The sequence below is a fragment of the Lissotriton helveticus genome, chromosome 4_2 (assembly GCF_964261635.1).
Source record: "Lissotriton helveticus chromosome 4_2, aLisHel1.1, whole genome shotgun sequence".
NCBI classification, from domain to species: domain Eukaryota; kingdom Metazoa; phylum Chordata; class Amphibia; order Caudata; family Salamandridae; genus Lissotriton; species Lissotriton helveticus.
The window spans coordinates 12,640,134-12,647,204 of record NC_136064.1 but is presented as its reverse complement, the minus strand read 5'-3'; positions in this window follow the sequence as shown (position 1 = coordinate 12,647,204).

Here is a 7,071-nt window from a genome sequence, read left to right as displayed (position 1 = left end):
TTGTTTGAAGTGCAGGTGACACTTTCATGCCACGTATTCTTCTCAGATGTAATTACTTTATGGAAGGTTTGGGGCTTGTTGTGATTTTATCTTGAAGAAATTCGGTCTCTATACGGGCACATGCATCAATATTGCATTTTGCGATTCCTTAATTGCGAAAAATAAGGAATCACAATTAAGGAATTGCAAAATGCAATGCATCAAAAAATCGCTAAAAAAATAGCGATTCCCTAAAATTCCTTCATTGCGATTCTCTAATTGAGAATCGCAATTAAGGAATACCACCCCATTCATTCCTATGGGCCTCCATAGGAATGAATGGGAATGACATTCTTAATTTGCGATTCATCATTAGAAATTCGCAAATTAAGAATGCAATTTCAAGGGTGCAGGGGTGCCAAAGGACACCCTGTTGCACCCCTGAAATTTGCCCATAAGTACATTTTGCACACACACATGCCCCAAGGGCTTTTGTGTGTGTGAAATGAAACTTTGAAAAATGCACTTTAGTGCATTTTTCAAAGTTTTTGCAAATTACCATGAAGGTCAACTTCATGGTAATTTGCACCCCTTATTTGCGAATTCGCAATTTTTTTAATTTTGATGCATTGCATTTAAGGAATCTCAATTTGAGATTCCTTAAATGCAATCGCAATTTAAGAAATTTTGCAATTTTGCGATTTCTTAAATTGCGAAATTGACAAAAATGTTAATGCATCCCAAAAATGGGAATTGCATTCGCAAACGGACGAATTTTGCGATTCGCACCGTTTGAGAATGCAATTTCCTTTGATGCATGTGCCCATAAGCTTATATTTTTGGAGTTTGCCTTCTCATTTTGGGGTTCACAAAGGGATTTCTTAGGAAGGGCGCACAGGCGTAAATATTTCCTCACCCAACATAGAAAGAAACAGTTCACTTTTCTTCATGCGTAGGTTTAATGAGTCAGTGCAGCTAAACTGTTTAGCTTTTTCTGTGTTCCTGCAGTTAGAAATATTTTTTCCAGTAGACAATTTTCCTCTCCCACAGCCTAGACAGTTTTGAAGGTGTTCCTTCTCGCTTCCCACACAAACATGATCTTGACAGGAGTCATTTTGAGACTATCTCACCTCAGGAAAACTCTAAGCAAAAGGTTTGTGAATACCCACAAACTTGTGGCTTGATGGTTTGTAATCCCATTTACAAGGTCAGAATTCCACCATTTCTGATTTTATAAACTCCATTTTTCCATCTTAACTGCCTCTATGTGTGCATCCGTATTGCCCTTTTTTGTGCACTTAGTGGAGATAGCCTTCTGAACCAGGTCCATTGTTTAATGACCTTAAAACAAAACACAGACACTCAGGATAGCGCATAGAAGTCTAATGCAAAAATAGCCAGCAAGCATTCAAAAGGAGCACAGTAAGTGCGTAATCAACAGACCAGAGGGTCGTCTGCAATCAGCTGGAGCATGCAATGCTGAAATTCATATATTTTGGTGTTACATTTATGCACTTTTGCTCATTGTAAGTGACTTGAAATTAAATGACGTGATAAAACAGAGACCTTCCGATAGGTTCTAATAAGGAAGGGCCAAGCTCTACTCATGGGAAGAATGTGAGAGTGAGAAGACCTTGACGGAAAAGATAAGTATTGCAAGCAAGAGCTCTGTGAAATCCTTGCTTCACTGTGCCAACTTCAGACAAGGCTAAGCTTACTAGAACTGTTGCATTTTCATTGCATTTAAGTACTGAGATGTTTGCGGCCTAAGAGTCTGGCCTAACTGTTTATGATCTGAGCTGTGCCGAGATACCCCTTCCGGGGTGATTATTGCGTTTATAAATAAAACTAAACATAACATAAGTAACCATTAACGCATATGTGTATGTGAATTCATGTCCTCCTGATGGATTGCAGAATCCCCTTCAGGACCCATGGGGCATAATGAGGTTATTGGGACACCATTGAGATGGTTGACGTCTTCACCACTGTTGTCCCGGGGCCTGACCTGCTATTGAAGCACGCCGAGATTAACGCCTTACTCAAGAAACCCAAGGCGGACCCCAAAGACCTTCAAGCTCCTCACCCACTCACACAAGGCACTCCACAACACCAGGCCAGCGTACCTGAACAACAGACTCAACTTTTACACCCCCGCCCGCCAGCTTCGCTCCGCCAGCCTTGCCCTCGCCGCCGTCCCGCGCATCCAACGAACGACTACCGGCGGCAGATCCTTCTCCTTCCTCGCCGCCAAGACCTGGAACACCCTCCCCACCCAAGACCTGCTCACCTTCAGAAGGCCCCTCAAGACCTGGCTCTTCGAGCAGTAGCAGCTCCCCTTCCTCTCAGTGCCTTGAGACCCTCACAGGTAAGTAGTGCGCTTTACAAGTTCTACTGATTGATTGCAGTACAATCTGAACACCATGTACACCCTTTCTGCACTTTACCCCAAAGGCAGTACTATAAGGGTTACAGACATAGGGGCCGATTCACAGAACTAATCTAAGACAAAATCCTAAGCTTACTATTATTGGTATTCACAGAAGGCATTTAGTAGTAGTAAAGTTAGTATTTTGTCTTAAGTAAGGATTTTCTCTTAAGTTTTGGTCTGTCTGGAGCACAAGGCTAATGCCTACAAAATCCTCACAAGATGGTATTTCACCCCGGTCTGGCTTCATGCCATGGTGGGATCTTCTGATCTTTGTTGGAGGGACTTCGAAGCTCGGACACTTACCTGCATATGTGGTGGCACTGCACACAAGTAACACGCTTCTCGTCAGAGGTGCTTCTTTTAAGTCACCAGATTTGTTAAGTGACTCTGCTGATGTACCCTCTGATGCTCCTGTTTTGTGATGCTGGGGAGGAATCGGTTGATCCACACACTACACCTAAGGGTAAGCTACTCACCTTTTTCCTTGTGGCTGCACAACTGATCATAGCCCACGCCTGGAAGAGCCCTTGCCTATCAAGTTGATCATTTAGGTGGTCTAAGAAATGGCATATGTATGCCATGGAGCACTTGACTGAAATAGTTGCTGACAAAACATTCAATTTTGTACGAACCTGGCTTCCTTCAAGAGGTTATGGTAAGGTAAGGTATGTTAAGAGGGATAGGGCAGGGTGAATCAATCCATCACCATGCCGGATATCCTAGGGTGGATCCAGTTTTGAGGACTTTCGTCATCAGTTGATGAGTCTGGCAGGGGTGTGAAAGAGTACTTATGCTGTGTTATAAACTAAGTGACCTTCTGTAACAGTGTCTTGTATGTTTGATGTCTACAACCCCGCCAGTCAGACCTTTTCTCTTGTCGCTGTATGTTGCTCTGGATGGTGCTGTGATTCATCAATTCATTTTTAACCTCCCTTCCCTTTGTGTTTTTTCATCTTATGTTGTATTGGGATCACCCTGGAATTTCATAACAAAGATTAATTCCCTCGTGGCCTAAATTTCTTTACCAATGTTGTGTAATCTCTACTTTCAAAATTGTCCTTCAAAACATGGCAAACACACTTGTTTATTTCATATTTGTACTTTTTTTATTATTATTTATTCTTCTTTTACTTTTTTGCAAAATTACTTTTTATACATTTTTTCTTTTATATATAAATTCATTATATTCGCATCTCATAAAAATTTGAATCAGCACATAAATATATAATTAGCAGTGCATGTGTGAACAATAAAAAAAAATGTATACACAAAATACCATACAGAGAACACATCTAAACAATCTCACAAAATTGTCATACATACACTATCATTCACCCAAAATACACTCTTTATTCTGTGTCTAAGGAGTCACAGGTGTTTATGTGAACTGTCACGCTAGGTCGACGCGTTTCGGTGGGCTCAGACCACCTTCCTCAGGACCTTTTGACAGAACAAAGCTCGTCACACAGTTCGTGGACTCTGAATGGATATCCTAACGAAAATGCAGGGAGATGGTTTGTATGCAGAGTTTCAATCGTCAGTTGATTTAGGCAATTCGTCCTATTGGAGACTCAGCTTAATGATATCTTTTGTATATTATGGCTCTTAGTTGGATTCCTCCTTTTGTTAAGTACGCACCATTTCACGCAAAACCCTCTCATATAAAAAATGTTATTCCAATGTCATCCTTAAATTCAAAGACAATACTTCCTCAGTTTTGCAAATTCCAAGAATTCGGGCGATGATGGCGATCTGAGGACACAAGACGGAGACTCTGCTCCAAGGTGAAACCTACAAAATTAGGAAAAAAGAAAAATTATGCAAAACTGAGGAAGTATCATCTTTGAATTTAAGGATGACATTGGTGATTCCAGAGTTGGATGCTAAAATGGAAGGCTGTTTCCCTGAATTGGGTCCTGAGCTGATTACAGGAAGTGCTTCTGGGAAAAAAGTGACAATAGGTCCGCCATGCCACACCAGCTTGATGAATCTGTCGAAGCGTATTTATTGTAAATAAAAAACCCTTTTTTAAATAAAAAACCCAAAGAGGGATTTCATTTTTGAAAAATAAAACTAACATCCCACGTGAGCTGGGAGAATTCTCCCAGAGGGTGGGGTACATTTGTGGACTTACCTGTCCTGCCCTTGGCAACCCAGACAGGAATCACACCATTCGGAATAGCTTTGGAGAGGCTGCACTAGATATAGTGATGGGGTGGCTTCTCCAAAGCTATTCTCATCTGTGTTGGGTTAGCTGAGTGGGTTTTCCTGACCCAGAGGTGGTGGCCTCCCATTGGGAGAACCATCATCGCCTGCACTCTGATTAGGCCAGAGGATGAGAGAAGTGGGCAGCTAGGGCAGATACACATTTGAGCAGCTGTTACTGACCACTTTTTCGTCTGTTTCTGCTGCTATGTCACGTAGTGAGACAACATCCCTGTCCCCTTTCCATGGGGTGGAGTTTGAAAGGGGTTTCATGGATTAGCATATGTTGATTGGGTCCCCCACTCCTACTTCTCATGAGGTCACTTCTTTGGTGTGGGCTAGGGGACTCAATCCCTATTCTGGCCTTGTTTCTCCTCTTTTGCAGGCTGAAGCAACAACCTACCCAATGGCTCACCCCTAATGAGGTTGTGAATAAGGTGTGTACTCTTTCTGATGTTCTGATGTGCTGCTATTGCTACTGCCTGTAAAGCTATTTGTATGTTGCATGTGGAGAGCAGGTCGGTCCATTTTTTTCTGTACTTTTACATCAAGCTAGGACATGGGCCCAATCGAGGGATCTTGGTGATGATATTCCTGAAAGAATTTGTCTGGGACCCCAAATGCAATTTTAGGTCACGGGGTACAATTGTCGGATCCAATTGATTGAATTAATGCTAGCCAACATCAGAACTTCTAGAAAGCATTAGTTTGTTATATAACTAGCATTTGTAATGCAATAGGTCTCGCATTCACGCAAGTTTGAGCTACTGGCTTTGTAAATGACAAAGCCTTTTATTTATGTTTTGTGTTTTAAAACATACATTAAAGGCATTGTCATTTACAATACTAACAGCTTAAACTCTCACAAATGCGAAGTCGATTGCATTGCAATAAAGGGCCTTCTCGACTGCTTTTTAGATTGTAATTATCAGAGGAAGAAACCAGCCTGCGACGTCTTCCGAAGAGGATAAATATGGTAAAACCTGATGAATTAGAAGGGAGCAGTGGTACTGTCAGAAGTTAGGGAAATTGACACCACCCTGATCTTTAGGTGCAGACAAAGAAAATAAAGAGATGCAGGCTTTCTGATTATTCCAGAGAAATTTACCTAAAGTACTATTAAGAGTTTTAAAGAACTTTAATGGAAGTCTCACAGGTAACATGGACAGGTAAACGTTAATAACAGGGAGCATCATCCTTTTTATTGTGTCCAATCTACCCACCAAGATAAAAATAAGGGAGACCATTTCTCAGGCATACGAGTCACATTTAATCAGACATCCTCTAAAATAAGTTGAACCATTTTGACAATGTAAGAAGAGTATTTGACCCCCAAACAAGAAATGCAATTTGTATTCCATTTGAAATCTGCTCCTTCAAACATATTTTTGATTAACAAGCCATGGGGAAAATTCCCACGATTAATAATACAATTCATAAGATATGGAAGACTGTCAGGATTGTCTTTTAAGTGGGACAAATGAGAGCTCTTCTCCCTAGCCCCACTTACTTCTCAGTCAATAATGGACTAGCAAACAAAACAAAGAAACCCTTCAACTAGGTAACTGGGGATAGTAGTGCCTAGTGAAAAGCGCCTCTTTGATTTGGGATGAATATGATCTGGTAGTGGACAGGTTAAATTCAAAGTGGAGAAGTGGATGAAGTTACATTGTCAAATTCTTGCTCGATTGCTATTATCAAAACAGTGGTCCTGTTAAAATATCTCTATTTGTTTTGAACATTCGAGTCGCATTTAATGCTTTATTCTTTGATAATCTCAAAGCCTTACCAACCAAGATGATGTGAGTTGGGGAGAATTGAAGAGTGAATTGAGAGACCCTCATTTTGTCACTGGAAAGGTGGAGCTTTGGTGTACAGATCTTTTATGCATATCCCCTAACAGCTAAAACTCATTATGCCTTCTACTAGTGCTACCCTGATTCAGATTTGCCACATCTCCTAATCAAAAGTGATTAGATAGAAGGATCTATACTCAATATTTTATGCATCGAACAGCTCAAAGCTCCTTTACATATTCATACCGTGTAATGCACAAACTGGGTCTGGTGGACCTTAGATCACAGGATTGGACGCAATGTAGTATACTCCCAGCATATAACTCTAGTAAGAATCACACTATTCCCACCGAGACTCAGAAAGGGGCACATATTGACAAGGCTGTGAAAAGCCATGCAAAGTAACTTTGCTTGGCCTTCTAAATATGCTGCACCACATTGCGCCACTGGAGCGTAAAAAAAAGTGCTGCTTTGGCAGTGCAAAAGTGAGGCCCATGGTTTGTACCTACACCTGCTTCCAAATCAAATTGGTTTACATCAATTATAAGCAATAAAAAGGAGAGGGGTCCCTAATGTACCAAAGGATTGGCCAAAGAAACTTGTTTTGCTTGCTGTAAATAGATGCAAAAGAGAGGGGGGGGGGGAAGGCTACTAGCCTTT